At 46.9% G+C, this 21,560-nt stretch overlaps 1 pseudogene; it reads right to left on the bottom strand.

Moving 5' to 3' along the window:
- Positions 1 to 13,478: 13,478 nt before the first annotated feature.
- Positions 13,479 to 14,092, bottom strand: LOC102125951 (coiled-coil-helix-coiled-coil-helix domain-containing protein 2 pseudogene; annotated as a pseudogene).
- Positions 14,093 to 21,560: the final 7,468 nt, after the last annotated feature.

The following is a 21,560-nucleotide window of genomic DNA, read 5'->3' as shown; positions in this document are numbered from 1 at the left end:
ATATATGTTTTTTTAATGAGCCAGGCATGATGGTGCATGCCTGTAGTCCCAGTTACTTAGGAAGCTGAGGCAAAGGATCGTTTGCACCCAGAAGTTTAGAGCTGCAGTGAGCTGTGTTTGCACCACTGCACTCCAGACTGGGCAACAGAGCGAGACCCTACCTCTGAAAAATTAAAAAATAATAACAAATAAATAAATCAATAAATGGGAGATCCAGCAAGAGTTGTACACTCAGGGCCTGCCCGGCCAGGTGGGCTCCCCTAGATGACCGAAGGGTAAGTAAAGGGAGCGGATGACACCCTGTACGACAGGAGTGTCACTCGAACCTAGGAGGCAGAGGTTGTACTCCCACCGCAATCGCAGGCACCCACTGTCCAGCTCCAACTGGCCATTCCCTGCGGGAGCCTAGCCCGGGGGCCAGACTGTAGCTATCTGTTCATGAGAGGATCCAGAAACCAACGCGATATGTAAAATCTCTCAGGTTTTAATATTGGCAACTGGTTCCACTTTTTTTCAAAGACTCAGAGCAGAAGACACAACATCACTTAGGAATTACTCCTGCCAAAAATGCATAGCCCATTTGGAAAACATCAGACACATCCAAATTGAAGGATATTCTGCAAAACAACTGGCTTGTGCTTCTTTAAAATATCAAGGTGAAGAAAGACAAAAGGAAGACTGAGTGACTATTTCAGAAGAAAGGAAAGGAGACAGTCAAGATAGCTAAATGCAGCTCATGATCTTACAGGGGAGTCTAGATCAAGTAGGTGGAAAGGACTATTCAGAAAGGGCAGTACTGGGGACAATTGTCAAAATGTGCATATGTTCTCTTTATTAGATACTAGAATTATATAAATTGAATTTCCTGAATTGGGTAAGTGCACTTTGGTCTTATAAAATAATGTCCTTATTCTTTTTCTTGGGGGGAGGTTTGGGAGATGGAGTCTCACTCTGTCACCAGGCTGGAATGCAGTGGCATGATCTCAGCTCACCGCAACCTCCGCCTCCCAGGTTCACGCCATTCTCCTGCCTCAGCCTCCTGAGTAGCTGGGACTACAGGCACGTGCCACCATGCCCAGCTAATTTTTGTATTTTTAGAAGAGATGGGTTTTTACCATGTTGGCCAGGATGGTCTCGATCTCTTGACCTTGTGATCTGCTCACCTCGGCCTCCCAAAGTGCTGGGATTACAGGCTTGAGCCATTACACCCAGCCAGTCCTTATTCTTATGATATACACACTCAAGCATGTAGGAGTGATAAGCATGACATCTATAACTCTCAAATGGTTAAGGGGGAAAATATGTACATATAGAAAGCAAAATGGGCCAGGCGCAGTGGCTCACACCTATAATCCCAACACTTTGGAAGGCCAAGGCAGGTGGATCACTTGAGGTGAAGAGTTTGAGACCAGCCTGGTCAACATGATGAAATCCCATCTCTACTAAAAATACAAACATTAACTGGTCATGATGGCAGTCACCTGTAATCCCAGCTACTTGGGAGGCTGAGGCAGGAGAATTGCTTGCACCCAGGAGATGGAGGTTGCAGTGAGCCGAGATTGCAGCACTGCACTCCAGCCTGGGTAACAGAGGGAGACTCTGTCTTGAAAGAAAGAGAGAGAGAGAGAGAGAAAGAAAGAAAGAAAGAAGAGAAGAAAGAAGGAAAGAAAGAAAGAGGGAGAGAAAGAAAGAAAGAAAGAAAGAAAGAAAGAAAGAAAGAAAGAAAGAAAGAAAGAAAGAAAGAAGGAAAAGAAAGAAAAGAAAAGAAAGAAAAAGAAAGGAAGGAAGGAAGGAGAAGGGAAGGGAAGGGAGGAAGGAAGGAGAAAGGAAGGGAGGAAGGAAGGAAGGAAGGAAGGAAGGAAGGAAGGAAGGAAGGAAGGAAGGAAGGAAGGAAGGAAGGAGGGAAGGGAAGGGAAAGAAGGGAAGGGAAGGAAGCGAAGGGAAAGAAAGGAAGGGAGATAAAGAAAGATGTGGCAAAATGTCAATAATGGAGTTTTATACTATTCTTGTAATTCTTGGTCTTTATACTCTTGATGTTGTATTGTTATATACTTTATGCTATTGTTGCACGCAGTGGTTTACACTATTGTTGTAGCAATATGTTTGAAATTATTTCTAATTTTTTTAATAAAGAGACTGAACAGGGTTTGGCCTGGGACCATAGTTCCCACCCTCAGGCTTGGACACCCTCCAAGGGACTTGCAGATCTGACACTGAGTGGCATTGCCCAGGCTGGCAGAGCCAAATGGTGGAGAAGCCTCAGCTGTTTTCACGCTTCCTCTGCTCCTTCCAGCCCTTCCCCTCTCTCAGTGGGAGTGTGGCCTCCTCTTGTCCATGGTCGGCTTTAGTTCTAGGTGCATTCCCAGCCCAGTTGTACCTCCAGCTTCTTGGGTGACCCTATGTGAGTTGCTCAACCTCTCTGATTCCCAGTTTCCTTCCTGGTAAGATGAGACAGTGCTTCTAACACGGTGTCATCCAGGAATGACAGGCAAGGACAAGGAGTGGAAAGGGGAGGGCATCTGGACAGAGAGGCCCTTGGAGGAACCCAGAGACCCAGACAGAACACCTGGGGGGGCAGGGTAGAAAATGTGAGGGAGGAAGAGAAGGACAGGAGGATACAGGCCAGGAAGATAATGGGACCCTTCCCGAGGCTCCCACCCACCCAGGAAAAGAGAAGAAACCTCAGGGCCCCAGGTTCTGCAGCCAGAGCTCACCCAGGAATTACCAGGTGTTGGTGTTTTCCACGGAGGTTAATTATCATCCCCAGTCCATAGGATGCCCAGAGGGCTTGCCTTGCCACACAGCAAGAACAGTTCTTGAGGCTAATGCCCTGGGGGTTGGAGGGGCTTCACAAAAACTTATCTGGGAAGGGCTACGCAATAGCAGCCACCTCTGCTGGGAGTCTTAAAAAACAGCAGGTTTAATGCCCCTTGTGTCATTTCTGTGTCTCCCATAGTTGGTGCCATAGGGCCCGGCACATAGAAAAAGCTGTTTTAGTGGTCGATGACTGAGTGATTAATAAACATGTTAATTGCCTCTAAAAATGGGATAGCCAGCACACCCTAGCACTGATGAGCCCCGACCCTGGAGCCCACATGCCCCAATTTAAATCCAGGCTCTGCTACTCTAGCTGGGTGGCCTCACTGGTGAGCCTGATTGCCCCCATGTCTTAATCAGCTCTGGCTGCTACAACACATACCATAGACTGGGTGATTTACCAAGAAACATTTATTTCTCATGGTTCTGGAGGCTGGGAAGTCCAAGATCAAGGTGCCAGCAAATCTTGTGTCTGGTGAGGGCTTACTTCCTGGTTTACAGCTGCAACCTTCCCATTGTGCCTTCTCATGGGAGAGAGTGAAGAGGAATCATCTGCTTCCATCTCCCTTGTGTCTCTGCTTTTTCAGTTTTGTTTTGTTTTGTTTTTTTTAAGATTCAGGGTCTGTCTCTGCCCAAGCTGGAGTACAGTGATGCAATCATAGCTCACTGCAGCCTTGAACTCCTGGGTTCAAGTGATCCTCCTGCCTCAGCCTCCTTAGGAGCTGGGGCTATAGGTGCATACCACCACATCTAGCTAATTTTTTAAATTTTTTATAGAGATGTGGTCTCACTAGTATGCCCAGTCTGGTCCAGAAATCTTGGCCTCAAGTAATCCTCCCACTTTGCCCAACCAAAGCGCTGAGACTACAGGCATGAGCCACCATGCCCAGCTAAAATATCTATTTCTTACAGTTCTGGAGGCTGGGAAGTCCAAGAGCAAGGTGCTGGCAAGCCCTGTGTCTGGTGAGAGCCCATTCCCTGAGTTGTAGATGGCAGCCTTCTCATTGAGAAAGTAGAGAGCAATCCTCTCCTTCCATCTCTCTTATGTCTTTTCTTATAAGGGCACTAATGGCACTAATCCTATTTGTAGGACTTCATCCTTGTGACCTAATGACCTCCCCAGTGCCCCACCTCCAAATACCATCACTTCAGGGAGTTAGGCTTCAACATATGAATTCTGCAGGGGGACACATTCAGTCCATGGTAACCCTTCTCTCAAAGTTGCAGGGAAGAGTGAATGATTCTTTGTTATGTGTTTGGAATAAATGAAATGCTGAGGGTAGTCCCTGCCTGTCTCCTCTGTCGATGAGAAGAATCTCCAACCTTGAACAAGTGGATAAGTCTCCCATGGCTGTATTAGACCCCAGAGTCCTCAGAAGGTTGACCCCCACATGCCATCACACCTTACCAAGCCTGGCTCATCCCAGCCACATCTAAACAGTCTCAAAGTTAGAGAACACACGCCAGTCACTTTCCCAGGGTGTGACAGCAAACAGAAACATAAAGATGGAGATCCCAATCTGCCCAGAAGGCATTCCTCCTACGTTCTCCCTCTTTGAATACTGCTGTCTCAAACAGTTTTTTCTTTTTTTAATTTATTTCAATATTGGGGGGATACAAGTGTTTGTTTTTTTTTTTTTGTAACATGGATGAATTCTGAGCTTTTAGTGCACCCCTCACCCAAGAAATACACCTTATACTTAAGAGGCAGTTTTTATCCCTAAGTCCCCTCCCACCCCTCCCACCCCTCCCCCTTCCAAGTCTCTAAAGTGCATTATACTATTCTGTCTGCCTTTGCGTACCTGTAGCTTTTTTTTTTTTTTTTTTTTTTAGATGGAGTCTCACTCTGTTCAGGCTGCAGTGCAGTGGCGCAATCTCAGCTCACTGCAACCTCTGCCTCCCAGGTTCAAGTGATTCTCCTGCCTCACCCTCCCAAGTAGCTGGGACTACAGGCATGAGCCACCACACCCAGCTAATTTTTGTATTTTTTTGGTGAAGACAGGGTGTCACCATGTTGGCCAGGGTAGTCTCAAACTCCTAACCTCAAGTGATCCACCTGTCTCAGCCTCCCAAAGTGCTGGGATTACAGGCATGAGTCACCGTGCCTGGCCTTAGCTCCCACTTATAAGGGAGAACATACGGTTTTGGGTTTTTCCCCCCTGAGTAACTTCACTTCAATTGATCCATCATTCACTTTGCCTCATGCCTCCTGACCCCCATTTAACTCCCAGAGGTGATATCTGTGGCCAAAGATCTGTGGCCAGATGTTTCCTTCCCTTGCACCTTCTCATCCTCTGTTACTGCAATAACTATTTGTAAAACTCAAATCAGGACAGTTACTTTAAAATATTTATTTATGTATTTATTTATTTTTAGAGACAGGATCTCGCTCAGTCGCTCAGGCTAGAGTGCTGTGATGCAATCATAGCTCACTGCAGCCTTGAACTACCGGTCTCAAGTGATCCTCCCACCTCAGCCTCCCAAAGAGCTGGGAGTGTCACCGTACCCGGCTAATTTTTATTTTATTTTTTGTAGAGTCAGGGTCTCGCTATGTTGTCTGGGCTAGTCTCAAACTCCTGACCTCAAAAGATCCTCCCGCTTCAGCCTCCCAAAGTGCTGGGATTACGGGCATGAGCCATCATTCCTGGCCGGTCTCATTTTTAACTGCGTATATTTATTTCTATGGAGAAAAACCTCTGAAAAAGTTATAATAATAAAACCCACTGGGCTATGTATTATCATCTATTATTCTTTGTTGAAAGAATAAAGTTATACAAAAAGACAAAGACTGCATAATTCCATTAAGATGAGGTAGTTAGAGGAGTCAAATTCATACAGACAGAAAGCAGAAGGGTGGTTGCCAGGGATTGAGGGAAGGGAGGAATGAGGAGTTAAGTGTTTAATGCGGACAGAGTTTCAATTTTACAAGATGGAAAGCATTCTGGAGACAGATGGTGGGGATGTTTGCACAACATTATGAATGCATTTAATACCACTGAAGTGTACATTTAAAATGGTTAAGATAGTAAATTTTATGTTATGTGTATTTTATCACAATAAAAAAATTTGGGGAAAAGAGAATAAAGTTATGTAAAATTAAGTCCCCCTGGCAACTGCCGGCTTTGTCCACCAGTGTCAGTTTTTAGAATAACACAAGTTTCATGAACCCGTCAGCTCCATCTGCTCCTAAAAAACATCAGAAATTAAAACCACCTGCCAGGGCTTTGGCCTGGTTAGGCACAGTTGTGAATGCATTGGGGGTACTTTTTTTTTTTTTTTTTTTTTTTTTTTTTTTTTTTTTTTTTGAGCCAGAGTCTTACTCTGTTGCCCAGGCTGGAGTGCAGTGGCGCGATCTCGGCTCACTGCAGCCTCCACCTCCCAGGTTCAAGCAATTCTTCTGCCTCAGTCTCCTGAGTAGCTGGAATTACAGGCGCCTGCCACCACCCCAGGCTAATTTTTGTATTTTTAGTAGAGACAGGGTTTTGCCATGTTGGCCAGGCTGGTCTCAAACTCCTGACCTCAAGTGATCCACTCACCTTGACCTCCCAAAGTGCTGGGATTACAGGCGTGAGCCACTACACCCAGCCAGAAATATTACAATTCTTCATCTGCATTTTCCCAACCAAAAACATGGCATTTCCCTCCATTCATTCACAGTTTCTAAGGGGTGTGTGTGTGTGTGTGTGTGTGTGTGTGTGTGTGTGTGTGTGTGTGTGTTTAGAGACATGGACCCACTCTGTTACCTGGGCTGGAGTGCAGTGGCGCAATCGTAACTCACTGCAGCCTTGAACTCCTAAACTCAAGCAATCCTCCTGCTGCAGCCTCCTGAGTAGCTGGGACTACAGGCACATACCACCATGTCCAGCTAATTTTTGTATTTTTTACGGAGATGAGGTCTCACTATGTTGCCCAAGCTGGTCTCCAACTCCTGGCTTTCAGCAATCCTCCTTCCTCGGCCTCCCAAGTGCTAGGATCACAGGTATGAGCCATCGTGCCCAATCTAATGTGTGGTCTTTTCACAAACACCCTCCCCTCTCACATTCCATGTGTGTGTGACCACCATAAATACTGTCTTTTTTTTTTCCATGTTGATGAAAGAGCTCAATACAAATATATAATAGAAGGAAAAAATAAAATTGGGTAATTATCACGTCTTTGATGGTATTATTACTTTCCAAGCTTTGAAGCAATCACAAATGAGAAGATCTTCATTTGAAAACACATAAAAGTCCTGAAAATAGTACAATTAAAATGAAAAGGAAATTACTGGAGTAAATAATTGCTTTAAATATTTGACCCACAAAGTGTTAATTTCCAAGTCTTCAGAAAGTCTAATATATGTCTGGGGCGGGGAGGGGAGCCAAAGAATGCAGGAGGAGTGTTCCTCAAAAGAAGTAACACAATTCACACAAAAGGGAATGCTTGGTTCAACCTCACAATAATCAAAGAAATGCAAATTTTAAAGTACAATAAGAAATCATTTATCCATTGTAAATGAGCTTGGAAACCTTCTCCTTGTAATGTTCCTTGTTAGTGAGTTGCAGTAGGAAAGAAATAAAGAATCTCACTGAAACAGCGTACATGGGGACTGCTGGAAACAAGCCCTTTGCAAAGCATTTTGCCAATGCGCATCAAGAGACTCAACAATGCTCCGACTTTTTGACCCCACAGTCCCACACCTAGGAACTTGATGGAAGGAAATGATTCTAAAGAGGAAAGAAAGGTATTTTAAAATCTTAGCTCAGGCCGGGCGCATGCCTGTAATCCCAGCCCCTGGGGAGGCTGAGGCAGATGGATCACAAGGTCAGGAGTTCGAGACCAGCCTGGTCAACATGGTGAAATCCCATTTCTACTGAAAATTTAAAAAAAAAAAAAAAAAAAGTAGCCAGGCGTGGTAGCACACACCTGTAATCCCAGCTACTCGGGAAACTGAGGCAGAAGAATCACTTGAACCCAGGAGGCAGAGGTTGCAGTGAGCTGAGATCATGCCATTGCACTCCAGCTTGGGTAACAAGAGCGAAACTCCGTCTCAAAAAAAAAAAAAAAAATTAGCTTCAGCTTTTTTGGTTTCCTTTTTTTGTTGAGACAGTCTCACTCTGTCACCCAGACTGGAGTGCAATGACGCGATCTCAGCTCACTGCAACCTCTGCCTCCCAGGTTCAACAGATTCTCCTGCTTCAGCCTCCTGAGTAGCTAGGACTACAGGCATGAGTCAATTTTTGTATTTTTAGTAGAGAAGAGGTTTCACCATGTTGGCCAGGCTGGTCTGGAACTTCTGACCTCAAGCGATCTGCCCACCTCAGCCTCCCAAAGTGCTGGGATTACAAGTGTAAGCCACCACACCTGGCTTAATTTTTGTGTTTTTAGTAGAGGCAGTGGTTTCACCATGTTGGCCAGACTGGTCTCAAACTCCTGACCTCAGGTGGTCCACCCACCTTGGCCTCCCAAAGTGCTGGGATTACAGGCGTGAGCCACCGTGCCCAGCCCACTGTAGTTTTATTTGTAAAATCTGGAAAGGAATATAGTATAGTGGAAAGAGTGTTACCAGAAAGGGGTCCCCATCCAGAGCCCAGGAGAGGGTTCTCAGACCTCACACAAGAAAGAATTCAGGGTGAATCCATACAGTAATGTGAAAGCAAGTTTATTAAGAAAGTAAAAGAATAAATAATGGCGACTCCATAGGCAGAACAGCAGCTTGGGATGCCTGACTGATAATACTTAGTTACTTCTTGATTGTATGCTAAACAAGAAGTGGACTGTTCATGAGTTTTCCAGGAAAGAGGTGAGCAACTATGGGAACTGAGAGTCCCCTCCCCCTTTCTAGACCATATAGGATGACTTCTGTGAACCGTCATGGCACTGGCGGGAGTAGTATGCTAATGCATTATAATGAAGCAGCGTCATTTGTCTGGGGTAATACCAGAGGTTTGTTGCCCCACATCTGGGGAAATTGAGGACACAGACACACACAAGGAGTGAGGTTAAGAGTGGAGGTTTAGGCCGGGCGCGGTGGCTCACGCCTGTAATCCCAGCACTTTGGGAGGCCGAGGTGGGCAGATCACAAGGTCAGGAGATCGAGGCCATCCTGGTTAACACGGTGAAACCCCGTCTCTACTAAAAATACAAAAAATTAGCCGGGCGTGGTGGCGGGCGCCTGTAGTCCCAGCTACTCGGGAGGCTGAGGCAGGAGAATGGTGTGAACCCAGGCGGAGCTTGCAGTGAGCCAAGATCGTGCCACTGCACTCCAGCCTGGGTGACAGAGCGAGACTCTGCCTCAAAATAAAAAAAAAATTAAAAAAATAAAAAAGGAGTGGAGGTTAAATAGGCAACAGAAAGAGTGAAGCTCTTTCTCCTGCAGAGAGAGAGGGGCTTTTAAGTGGGTCTTCTGGTATGGTGGTGAAATGCACAGGGTTTTTATAGACAAGCTTGAGGAGGTGGTGTCTGATTTACATAGGGTCCAAGAGATGGATTGGACCAGGTGTGCCATTTGCATAGCGTACAAAGAAGCTGGCTATCCCACCCTAATCTTTTCTTTTCTTCTTTTCTTTTCTTTTTTTTCTCTTCTGTTCTCTTCTCTTCTCTTTTCTTTTCTTTTCGACAGGGTCTCACTCTGTCGCCCAGACTGGAGTACAGTGGCACAATCTCAGTTAACCACAACCTCTGCCTCCCAAGCTCAAGTGATTCTCTTGCCTCAGCCTCCCTAGTAGCTGGAATTGCAGGCGTGGGCCACTACCTCCTCGCTAATTTTTGTATTTTTAGTAGAGACAGGGTTTCACCATGTTGGCCAGGCTGGTCTCGAACTCCTGACCTCAGGTGATCCGCCTGCCTCAGCCTCCCAAAGTGCTGGGATTACAGGCGTGAGCCATGGTGCCCGGCCCCACCCTAATCTTTTATTATGCAAATGGAGTCGCCACCTGGCCGTCACCATGCTGCCTGCTTTTCTACTGCACACGTGGCGACAAAGAAAAGGGAAGAGGGAACTTCCATGTTGAATACACCTGGCTTCCAGGTATCGCTTGTCTATTGGCACAGCTGTCGCATTTACCTGTGCAAGCTTTTAGCTTGCTTTTCTATGTCTGCAGCTTGATTTTTCAGGCTGCTTTCTGTTAGAAAAGAAATGATTTGGGGGCTGGTTCTTATTAAAAGGTAACCTTACTGAAGACTCTCTTACCCTCACTATCTGCCTAAACAATTTCTTTCTAGCTCCTGTATCAGTAATTAGCATATAATGAGCCAACCAGAGGTCACTCTCATCGCCATGGTTTTGGTGGCTTTAGGCTGCCTTCTTTACCGCATCCTGTTTTATCAACAAGGTCTTTGTGACCTGTATCTTGTGCTGACCTCTTATCTCATCCTGCGACTAAGAATGCCTCACCTCCTGGGAATGCAGCCCAGCAGGTCTCAGCCTTATTTCACCCAGCCCCTATTCAAGATGGAGTCACTCTGGTTCGAATGCCTCTGACAAGAGAAAAGAGTTTCATTTCAAAAAAAGAATGGACTCCAATTCTGGTTGTCTCCCGATCCTTCCCTTGTCACCTTATGGCGTCTTCATTTCCACGCTGTAATCCCCTGTAATAGTGAAGTACATTCACCTTGCAAGCTTTAGGAAAGCTTGAACAAAAGGTATGTACACAACTGTGTTGTAACTGACTATAAAAGGCAATTTTATTATTTTGATCATCAAAAGGAAGACACGGGAACAACCCATACTACCAACAATAAGAAAAATTTACGTCCGTTATAATACAACCACCACGTGGAGAATCATAGCCATTAGGGGCTATAATTATGAAGATAATGGATCGATCTGGAAAAAAAAAAAAAGAAACTCCTGATTCTTTCAGGCAGAAAGCAAAATGATATAATAATGTAAAAACTACGCCGTGAATGAGAAGAGGAAAGAAAGCTAGAATGAAATGAGGACAGCTTCTGCATTTGGGAGGCAGAATTGCAGGCGGTCTTTATTTCTCTTATTATCCCTATGATTTGTTTGTACAATAAATAAGAGTTAGACTTGGGGACAATCACTACCGAATTTTATCAAATGCCTTGTCCCCGTCTACTGAGATAACAGCATGTTTCATTACTTTTCCCATAGATTGTGGTAATAGCTTTCCTTCCAGGACCCCGGCCTTTGTCTCCTGGGTGAACATCTACCAGATCCTAGTGCATTCCATTTAATTCAAGTCCGAGAACTTTTACTGAGCAACTTCTTTGTACCAAGTCCTGCAGCTAAGAGAGGAAGAGGTGGATGGGGGATAGGGTCCAATCCAGGACCGCAGGACCAGAGAAAGACCCACAGAGGAAAGAGAGGGGCTGGGGCCTTCACAGAAGGCAAGTCGAATGGGCAGAGCGAGGCCATGAGGGGAAGCACTTTGCCATGAGTGTCAGAGCTTAGCATGGGGCTTGGCGCATAGTGGGTGCCCAAAAACCATTTGACGAATTGAACCGAACTGTATTGCATGGGGGAGTCTGGTTCCCATCCCCAACTTCTCCTACTCCAGCCCAGCATCAGGGACAAGCCCTTGCCCTCCCAGCAACTGAAACCACCTTTGCAAAGTTATGATTGAGACAGTGAAAGAGATCCAACTTCACTGGCTCCATCTTGCTTCTAACCTCCAAGCTGTCCTTGTTCATTCCCCGCCGTAGGCTGAACTAACTTAGTTTATAGTTTAAACAAAAGTGACCAGATTGCCTTTGGAGGACTGATATTAGCCACAAGATTAGAAATTACGGTTTAGGAGTCATGCAGCTGGAGGCTACAAGATTCTGACCCTCCCTAAACTGCTCCTAAGACCAGTGCTTGAGATATTTTGCAGACCCTGCATTTGATGGAGCAGCTGGCACCACCCAGACTGATAAACTGGCTCATCTCATCTTGTGGCCGCCCTCCCCGCCCCGCCACCCCCCACCGCCCAGCCCCCACCGCCCAGCCCCCACCCAGGAACTGACTCAGCACAAGAAGATAGCTTCTAACCAATGAGCACTCCTGGGTCACTGGCTCCACCCACCCACCAAGTAGTCCTTAAAAACTCTGCTTTCCTTGGTTGGGCGCGGTGACTCACCCCTGTAATCCCATAATCCCAGCACTTTGGGAGGCAGAGGCAGGCGCGGATCACGAGGTCAAGAGATCCAGACCATCCTGGCCAACATGGTGAAACCCCGTCTCTACTAAAAATGCAAAAATTAGCCGGGCGTGGTGTCGTGCACCTGTAATCCCAGCTATTGGGGAGCCTGAGGCAGGAGAATCACTTGAACCTGGGAGGCAGAGGTTCCGGCAAGCAGAGATAGCACCACTGCACTCCAGTCTGGGAGACAGAGCGAGACCCTGTCTCAAAAAAAAAAAGAAAAAAGGAAGGCCACAGAGGAGACTTGCCCAGACATGCCTGCAATGGAAAATTCCATTCCCTGACGCATGCGCAGTATGGGGAACAAAGCAACATGGAGTAACTCAAGCTGAGGGCCCGCATGCACACTAGGAGGACAGAGACCAAAAATTCACGCCTAATGCAAACAAGACACCTACCCCTCATCGGTTTCTTAAAAAAAACCCTCCGTATTCAACTGTGAAACAGCGACCCTTTTTTAGGACCCCTGTCTGTGGCCGAGAGCTCTCTCTCTCTTTCACTTATTAAACTCCTGCTCTAACCTCACTCAGAGAGTTCATACCCTTGATTTCCTCAGCTGTGAGACAAAGAACTTCAAGTGGCACCCCAGGCAATGGGGCTATTTCACCAAAGCTCTAGTCCTAGGGGTTTATTTTTGTTTTTTGAGACAGGGTCTTGCTGTGTCACCCAGGCTGGAGTGCAGTGGTGTGATCATGGCTTACTGCAGCCTCAACCTCCTAGACTCAAGCAGTCCTCCCACCTCAGCCTCCCAAGCAGCTGGGACTACAGGTGCGCCCCATTATGCCTAATTTTTTTTTTTTTTCTTTAAGACAGAATCTCACTCTTTCGCCCAGGCTGGAGTGCAGTGCAGTGGTGCAATCTCAACTCACTGCAACCTCTGCCTCCTGGATTCAAGCAATTCTCCTGCCTCAGGCTCCCAAGTAGCTGGGATTACAGGCATGCACCACCATGCCCAGCTAATGTTTTGTATTTTTAGTAGAGATGGGGTTTTGCCATGTTGGTCAGGCTGGTCTCGAACTCCTGACCTCAGGTGATCCACCTGCTTCTGCCTCCCCAAGTACTGGGATTACAGGCGTGAGCCACTGCATCTGGCCCTGACAAATTATTTTTAATTTCTTTGTAGAGATGAGGTCTTGCTATGTTGTCCAGGCTGGTCTCAAACTCCCGGCTTCAAGTGGTCTTCCCGCCGAAGTGTTGGGATTAAAAGCGTGAGCCACCGCGCCCAGCCCTAGACTTGGTTCTTTGCTCCTACAAAATGCTAGAAAAAAAAGGCCTGCCTGGTCCCTAAACAGACCTCCAGGGACCATATTTAATCAATGAAAACTCTATACCTGGGTGTGCTGACAAAGAACATTTTCCGATTTGTAAAGTTACTTGTTTTTTGGGTTTGTTTGTTTGTTTGTTTGTTTGGAAGAAAATGACTTTAATTAACTCACAAAGAATAAAATCATAACAGCTAGTTTAAGGAAACCACACAAACATTTGCCCAGCCCCAAATTCTACAGAGTAGGAACCCCCCGCCCCGCTTCCATTTCAATTCTGAAGCAAGGAAGCTAGGCATGACAGGAGAGGTTTAACTGATGGTTACACTTTATACCTTCACTATCAATTCTATTTTTATACTGAATTAATTTAGTTATGAGAGCTGATTTTCCATCTCTCCAGGTTGAACTTCTCGATTAGGCCAATCCGTGTGCAAGTCGGCACTGTTTCAGCACCTCACTGAAACCCTCACAGAGCTTGATGTCACCCTGGTTCTGGGCACACTCTGGAAACTGTTTGATCTCATAGAAGCAAGGCTGCTGCTCCTGTACTGGCTGGGTTCCCTGAGGCTCCTGGTAAGGGATGTCAGGTCTCCCAGGCTCAGCATTACTTCCTCCAATGAAGCCCCCAGTAATGGCGTGACCCAGTGTGTGCCCCACAGCAGAGCCCACAGCCACGCCAGCTGCAGTGGTTGCCATCTGGGCCATCAGACCTGGCTGCCCGGGCGCAGCAGCAGAATAGCCAACAGCAGATGGGGGTGCCGCTGCTGGTGGCTGAGCGACTGGTGCTGGCCTGGGTGCAGCTCTCATCTGAGGGGTCCGGCTGGCCTTAGGGGCCATGCGGGAGGTGCGGCTTCGGCTTCCACACGGCATCCTAGGTACGCGACGGCTCGGTCTCAGGACGTGTCAAGTTACTTGTTTAACAAGCAAAACAAAATACATTCTGCAAAGAAACAAGAAACCATCACAGCTAGGTTTAGATTTAATGAATTACTTTTATTGAAAAGAAGAAAACTGCACGAGAAGTGTACAAAACTCCGGAGTGGGGGAAAAAAAAAACAGCAAGCATATCTATCTTTTCTTTTTCTTTTTCTTTTTTCTTTTTTTCTTCTTTTTTTTTTTTTTTTTTTTTTTTTTGCGACAGTCTTGCTCTGTTGCCAGGCTGGAGTGCAGTTGCATGATCTTGGCTCACGGCAACCTCCGCCTCCCGGGTTCAAGTGATTCCCCTGCTTCAGCCTCCCAAGTAGCTGGGATTACAGGCGTGCACCACCACATCTCTACAAAAATAAAATAATTTTTGTATTTTAGCAGGCCGGGCGCGGTGGCTCAAGCCTGTAATCCCAGCACTTTGGGAGGCCGAGATGGGCGGATCACGAGGTCAGGAGATCGAGACCATCCTGGCTAAGACGGTGAAACCTCGTCTCTACTAAGAAATACAAAAAATAGCCGGGCGAGGTGGCAGCGCCTGTAGTCCCAGCTACTCGGGAGGCTGAGGCCGGAGAATGGCGTGAACCCGGGAGGCGGAGCTTGCAGTGAGCTGAGATCCGGCCACTGCACTCCAGCCTGGGCTACAGAGCGAGACTCCGTCTCAAAAAAAAAAAAAAAAAAAAAAAAAAGTAAAGACAGGGTTTCACCATGTTGGCCAAGATGGTCTCGATCTCCTGACCTCGTGATCCGCCCCCCTCGGCCTCCCAAAGTGCTGGGATTAGGGGCGTGAGCCACCGCGCCCGGTCTAAGCACATCTATCTTTTCTTCTGTCATTCATCTTCTGTGGAAGCTGAAGATGCATCGTTCTTCTCCTGTTTATCTGAAGGGCCCATCGGGATCCATAATTCCTTATTTCTCTTAATATTTTCAAATATCTTTTGGGCAAGCTATCAAGCAATCCGCTTGGCCCATAAGTGATTTTCCAGTCCTTTATTTTATTTTATTTTATTTTTATTTTATTTTTGAGACAGGGTGTCACTCTGTCTTCCAGGCTGAAGTGCAGTAGTGCGATCTCAGCTCACAGCAACCTCCACCTTCCAGGTTCAAGCAATTCTCCTGCCTCAGGCTCCCGAGTAGCTGGGATTACAGGTGCCCACCACCACACCTGGCTAATTTTTGTATTTTTAGTAGAGATGACTTTTCACCATGTTGGCCAGGCTGGTCTGGAACTCCTGACCTCAGGTGATCTGCCTGCCTCGGCCTCCCAAAGTGCTGGGATTACAGGCATGAGCCACTGTGCCCAGCCGATTTTCCAGCAGCATTGTGAGCCGAGGCTGTCCCTGTCCTTGACTGTGTGAAAATGTTTACCTGGGAATTGTCACCTGTAAAAAAAAAAAAAAAAAAAAAAAAAATTCCTCTCACACAGGGAGGTTTGCCATCGGTTTTCTTTTCCAGACCTGGCTATTTTTTTTAATGCTGAAATAAAATGTTATAGCTAAGGGATTTCAAGCACACCTCAAGGAACTTCACATTACAGGGCAGAAGGAGCAAGCTGCCCAGCGGAAAGGGGCCCCCAGGGTCCCCTCAAACCTGGTGGCAGCCGCATGATTGCTGGGGTTTATGTGCTAGAGCCGTGTTCTCACATTTACTACTCAAAAATGCACCCCTGGCTGAGCGCAGTGGTTCACACCTGTAATCCCAGCACTTTGGGAGGCCAAGGCGGGCAGATCACTTGAGGTCAGGTGTTCAAGACCAGCCAGGTCAACATGGTAAAACCCCATCTCTACTAAAAATACAAAAATTAGCCGGGCATGGTGGTGGGCACCTGTAGTCCCAGCTACTCTGGAGGCTGAGGTGGCAGAATCGCTTGAACCCGGGAGGCAGAGGCTGTAGTGAGCTGAGATCGTGCCACTGCACTCCAGCCTGGGTGACAGAGTGAAACTCTGTCTCCAAAAAAAAAAATAAATAAACAAAATGCACCCCTTTGGCCAGGCGCAGTGGCTCACACCTGTAATCCCATCACTTTGGGAGGCCAAAGCAGAAGGATTCGCTGAGCCCAGGAATTGGAGACCAGTCTGGGCAACAAAGCGAGACCCCCGCCCCTACAAAAAAATTAAATTAGCTGGACGTGGTGGTGCATGCCTGTAGGCCTAGCTACTCAGGTTACTGTGGGAAGATCACTTGAGCCCAGGAGTTGGAGGCCACAGTGAGCTATGATCATGCCACTGCACTCCAGTCTGCATGACAGCACGAGACCCTGTCTCAAAACAAACAAACAAACAGGAGACCCTGGAGATGGCCTGAACTAATATTTGACCTGATTACACCATTTGCCAAATGCTGGTAGCCAGGTTTTTGTTGTTGTTATTGTTGTTTTATTTTGGGTTTTTTTGTTTGTTTTGTTTTGTTTCTTTGAGACAGAGTCTCATTCTATTACTCAGGCTGGAGTGCAGTGGCTACATCTCAGCTCACTGCAACTTCCGCCTCCCAGGTTCAAGCGATTCTCCTGCCTCACCCTCCCGAGTAGCTGGGATTACAGGCACACGCCACCACACCCTGCTAATTTTTGTATTTTTAGTAGAGATGGGGTGTCACCATGTTGGCCAGGCTGGTCTCGAACTCCTGACCTCAGATGATTCCCCCGCCTCGGCCTCCCAAAGTGCTGGGATTACAGGCGTGAGCCACCGCACCTGGCCTGGAAGCCGGTATTATTGGAGGAGGTGCAGGATGGAATTCGAGTTCCTTTAGGGACCTCAGGCAAGTCACTATATCTTCATGGTACTCAGTCTCTCATCTCCTCCAGGGCTGCCCGACAGCCTCTTCCAGCCCTGGCATTTGTGATTCCGGTGTCTGTTGTGAGAGTGTGTGCTGGTAACAGCCCTGTGCACTCTTATCTCAGGAAAGATTCCATTTAGATTCCTTGTTAGAAAACATGTTGGGTTTCTCGTGGAAAGCGATGATTTATGCTGAAAGTCGCCTCTGCAGCAGGAAGCTGAGATTTCCCTCCCTGCCCCATTTTTTTCCCAACTCCTCCAGACTCATTTGGCCTGAGTGCAACAGAATAAAAGAGGAAAGTTGAATATCGGCTTCGCCGGGTTCATTTTGCAAACCTCACTTAGATTTAGCATTAGGTTTAGGGCTAGGGTGGGGCTTGTGTTAGAGTTAGGATTGAGGCTAGGGCTGTTTTTAGGATGGGGATTTGGTTCAGGAATAGGGTTAGGGATAGTACTAGAGTTAGGTGAGGGTTAAGTGATGGCTAAGGCTAGGATTCAGGCCAGGTTTAGGATTTGAGCAGGGTTAGTCTTAGGATTAGGCATAGGGATAGGGCTAAAACCAGGGCTAGGATTAGAGATACTCGTAGGCTTAATTTTGTTTATTTATATATATATTTGTTGAGACAGAGTCTCTCTCTGTTGCCCAGGCTGGAGTGCAGTGGCTCAATCTCAGCTCACTGCAACCTCCACTTCCCAGGTTTAAACAATTCTTGTGCCTCAACCACCTGAGTAGCTGGGACTACAGGCATGCTCCATCATGCCTGGCTAATTTTTGTATTTTTAGTAGAGATGGGGTTTCACCATGTTGGCCAAGCTGGTCTCAAGCTCCTGGCCTCAAGTGATCTGCCTGCCTTGGTCTCCCAATGTGCTGGGATTACAGGCATGAGTCACTGCACCTGGCCAGTAGGCTTAATTTTAGTATTAAAATTGATGGATTTGCTTGGTCAGGGATCCATCATCTCCTTGTGCTGTTTCTTCCTTCTGACTCTTTGGCAGTCTTCTGTACCCTGCAAAGCCACAGGGGCACAGCTGCCCAAGGCCATGGGAACCCACCTCTTGCACCAGCATGACCGGGATGTGAGACATGGAGTCAAAGGATATCATTTCAGAACTTTAAGATTTGACTGTCAGCCAGGTGCAGCGGTTCATGCCTGTAATCCCAGCACTTTGGGAGGCTGAGGGGGGCAGATCATGAGGTCAGGAGATCGAGACCATCCTGGCCAACATGGTGAAGCCCCATCTCTACTAAAAATAGAAAAAAAATTTTAAAAACTAAAAAAAATAAAAATTAGCTAGGCATGGTGGCATGCACCTGTAGTCCCAGCTACTCAGGAGGCTGAGGCAGAGGAATTGCTTGAACCCAGGAGGCAGAGGTTGCAGTGAGCTGAGATCATGCCACTGCACTCCAGCCTGGTGACAGAGTGAGACTCCGTCTCAAAAAAAGATGAAAAAAAAAAAAAGATTTGACTGCCCTGCTGGATTTCAGACTTGCAAGGGATCTGTAGCCCCTTTGTTTTGACCAATTCCTCCCTTTTGGAATGGGTGTATTTACCCAATGCTTGTCCCCTCCTTGTATCTAGGAAGTAACTAACTTGCTTTTGATTTTACAGGCTCATAGGCAGAAGGAACTTGCTTTGTCTCAGATGAGATTTTGGACTTGGACTTTTGGGTTAATGCTGGAATGAATTAAGACTTTGGGGTACTGTTGGGAAGACACGATTGTTTTTGAAATGTGAAAGAAACATGAGATTTGCAAGGGGCCAAAGGTGGAATGATATGATTAGGCTTTGTGTCCCCACCCGAATCTCATCTTGAATTATAATCCCCCAAATCCCCATAATCCCCACGTGTCAAGGCAGAGACCAGGTGGAGGTAAGTGAATCATGGGGGCGGTTTCCCCCATGCTGTTCTCATGATAGTGAGTGAGTGCTCACGAGACCTGATGGCTTTACAAGGCCTCTTCTCCCTTCGCTCAGCACTTCTTCCTGCTGCCTTGCGAGGCAGGTTCCTTGCTTTGCCCTTCGCCTTCCGCCGTGATTGTAAGTTTCCTGAGACCTCCCCAGGCATGCTGAACTGTGAGTCAATTAAACCTCTTTTCTTTATAAAGAAAAGTGACTCTCTTGGCTGGGCGCGGTGGCTCAAGCCTGTAATCCCAGCACTTTGGGAGGCCGAGACGGCCGGATCACGAGGTCAGGAGATCGAGACCATCCTGGCTAACACGGTGAAACCCCGTCTCTACTAAAAATACAAAAAACTAGCCGGGCGAGGTGGCGGGCGCCTGTAGTCCCAGCTACTCGAGAGACTGAGGCAGGAGAATGGTGTAAACCTGGGAGGCGGAGCTTGCAGTGAGCTGAGATCTGGCCACTGTAGTCCAACCTGGGCGGCAGAGCGAGACTCCGCCTCAAAAAAAAAAAAAAAAAAGAAAAGTGACTCTCATTCAAGTGACTTCATTGCCTTTCATCTTCCAGCATATCCTGTTAGTTACTGACTTTTACTTTTCAGAGATAATTTACTCATAGCCAAATGCACAGATCTTACCTGTATTATTCAATCAGTTTTGACAAATCAAATTCCCACGTAACGGGCACCTCTGACAAGATACAGAACATTTTATCACCCCGGAATGTTGCCTGTATAGCTCTTCCCTAGAAGCTACCACTGATCCGATTTCTTTTTTTTTTTTTTTTTTTTTTTTTGGTACGGAGTCTTACTTTGTCACCCAGGCTGGAGTGCAGTGGTGTGATCTCAGCTCACTGCAGCAACCTCCGCCTCCCAGGGTCAAGCAATTCTCCCATCTCAGCCTCCCGAGTAGCTGGGTCTATAGGCGCCTGCCACCACGCCCAGCTAATTTTTTGTATATTTAGTAGAGACTAGGTTTCACCATGTTGGCCAGGATGGTCTCCATCTCCTGACCTCGTGATCCGCCCACCTCGGTCTCCCAAAGTGCTGGGATTACAGGCGTGAGCTACCACGCCCGGCCCTCTGATCTGATTTCTATGGCTATAGGTTGGTTTTACCAGTTCCAGAACTTAAATGAAATCATACATCGTAGACTGTTTGATCTAAGATTTTTTTGTCGTTGTTTTTATAGAGACAAGGTCTGGCTCTCTCGCCCAGGATGGAGTGCAGTGAAGTGATCATAGCTCACTGCAGCCTCAAATTCCTAGGTTTAAGTGATCCCCCTGCCTCAGCCTCATGAGTAGCTGGGACTACAGATGCATGCCACTATATATGGCTGATTTTTTTTAATTTTTGTAAAGATGGGGTGTCATTATGTTGCCTAGGCTGATCCGAAACTCCTGGGCTCAAGCAATCTGCCTGCCTTGGCTTCCCAGACTGCTAGGATTACAGGCATGAGCCACCATGCCTAGCCTAATACTTTTTTTAAGCAGCACAATATTTTTCAGGTTTATTTATGTTGCTTGTATTCTACTGACTTTTTTAGTACAAGACTTATATTCTGATATTTTTAGTACCAGGTCCTTTTTCACTATCTGCCCAAAGCCTGTCACAATTAATGTATAAACCTACCCTGTCTACAGTGTTAGCTGTGACCTTGGTTCTCATACAAAGTGCTCTGCTGAAACACCTGTTTCAGACAATTTCTACACTTAAATTTGCTTTGATTAAATAAAAGAGGGATCCATAATTTATTCCAAGTGAGATGTCATACCTCACATGTCAGCGCCTTCTTCATTAACCCATCCAATTTGCACCAGAAGACTTGGAATAGAATGTGTGTGGCAGGTAATGGAGGTTTGACGGGGGGTAGAGGGTGGAGAAAGCACTTCCCCAATAAGTGTGGGGAATGTTATCTTTCTGGAAGCAGAGCATCTGGTCAGAGGTGGCTTGGCATAATGAAGAGACTGCCAAATACAGAGCTGGGAGAAGGCTGGGTGTAGTGGCTCACACTTGTAATCCCCACATTTTGGGAGGCCAAGGCAGGAGGATTCTTGAGGCCAAGTTTCAGACCAGCCTGGGAAACATAGTGAGACCCTATCTCTTAAAAAAAAAAATTTTTTTCGATGGATTCTTGGTCTGTTGCCCAGCCTGGAGTGCAGTGGCACAATCTCAGCTCACTGCAACCTCCACCTCCCAGATTCAAGCAATTCTCCTGCTTCAGCCTCCGGAGTTGCCTGGATTACAGGATTGCCCACTACCACACCTAGCTAATTTTTGTATTTTAGTAGAAACGGGGTTTCACCATGTTGGCCAGGCTAATCTAGAACTCCTGACCTCGGGTGATCTGCCCGCCTCGGCCTTCCAAAGTGCCGGGATTAAAGGCATGAGACACTGCGCCCGGCCATCTTAAAAAACTTTTTTTTGGCCAGGCACAGTGGCTCATGCCTGTAATCCCAGCATTTTGGGAGGCTAAAGCGGGAGGATCACGAGGTCAGGAGATCAAGACCATCCTGACTAACATGGTGAAACCCCATCTCTACTAAAAATACAAAAAAATTAGCTGGGCATGGTGGCGGGCACCTGTAGTACCAGCTGCTGGGGAGGCTGAGGCAGGAGAATGATGCGAATCCGGGAGGCGGAGCTTGCAGTGAGCCGAGATTACACCACTGCACTCCAGCCTGGGGGACAGAGGGAGACTCCCTCTCAAAAAAAAAAAAAAAAAAATTTAATTAGCTGAGCATGGTGATGCA

This window comes from Macaca fascicularis, chromosome 3, assembly GCF_037993035.2.
Source record: "Macaca fascicularis isolate 582-1 chromosome 3, T2T-MFA8v1.1".
In the NCBI taxonomy this organism is placed as follows: Eukaryota; Metazoa; Chordata; class Mammalia; order Primates; family Cercopithecidae; genus Macaca; species Macaca fascicularis.
This window is presented reverse-complemented; position numbering and strand designations above follow the sequence as displayed.